Source organism: Mus pahari, chromosome 1 (assembly GCF_900095145.1).
Source record: "Mus pahari chromosome 1, PAHARI_EIJ_v1.1, whole genome shotgun sequence".
Taxonomy (NCBI): Eukaryota; Metazoa; Chordata; class Mammalia; order Rodentia; family Muridae; genus Mus; species Mus pahari.
Window position 1 is genome coordinate 84,430,613 of NC_034590.1, and position 1,282 is coordinate 84,431,894.

The window sequence follows — 1,282 nt, forward strand, 5'->3', positions numbered from 1 at the left end:
TTTTTTTTTTTTAAATCTGAGGTTCCTGCAGTGTTGGGTATAGGTTCCTTCCATCTTGTGGCGTGTGGAATGGGCCTTAAGTAAAATCAGATACTGGTTGGTTAGTGAATGAACAAATAAATAAAAAAGGAAAGGACATGATTACTCCTAGGTATGGAGAGGAGAAAGTTTACTGTAGATAAAAGGGAGAGCATAGTCAGGCAAGGACATTTGAGAGAGATAGCCAGTTGGGGATCTGTCGCCCCCACTATTTGGAAATTTCAGTTAGATCACCTTTATATATGTATATATTTTAGGAATCTCCTACTATATTAGGTTTCTGTGCTCTCCTCAAATGGCTCTTAATTTAACTGTTTCTCCCTGGATTTCTTCCCTCACGCCCCTTCCCTCCTCATCTCTCCTACTCCCTATGTGGTCCTCATGGTCCAGGATGGCCCCCTCCCCTCCCCATCCCTAAATATCTATTCTATTAGTCTTTTCTAATTTCTCCCTGGTTCCTTACTCTATACCAGTGTATCCCAACGTGTGGGTTGAGATCCCCTTGGGAGGTCAAATGACCCTTTAATGGGGGTACCCTAAGACCATTGAAAAACACACATATTTATTTACATTACGGTTCATAACTGTAGCAAAATTACAGTTATTACAAAGTAGAAATGAAAAAAAATTTATGGTTGGGGTCACCACCACATGAAGAAGGCTATTAAAGCACTGAGTTTGAGAACCGCTGCTCTCCTCTCTGTGGTTCTACTGATTGTAACTGGGTTGTCGTTGATTTAACAGCTCACATTGACATATAAGTGAATACGCACCATATTTGCCTTCTGGGTCTATGATACCTCACTCAGGATGACTGATTTCATTTCACTTTTTTAAATGGTTCGTTAATACTCCACTGTGTAAATGTACCATATTAAAAACAAACAAACAAATAAACAAACGATTCTTCTGTTGAGAGACAGCAAGGTTATTTTCAATTTCTGTCTATTGTGAATATAACAGCAATGAACATGGTTGAGCAGGTGCCTCTGTGGCAGGATGGAACATTTGGGAATATGTCCAGGGGCGCTATAGCTGAATCTTGAGGTAGATTGATTCCCATTTTCCTGAAAAATAACCACACTGATTTCCATAGTGATTCTATACATTTGTACTCCCACCAGAAATAGATGAGTGTTCCCCTGCACCACATCACCTATCAGGGTCCAGCCTGGACACAGGATCAGAGCTCTCTCTCTCTCTCTCTCTCTCTCTCTCTCTCTCTCTCTCTCTCTCTCTCTCC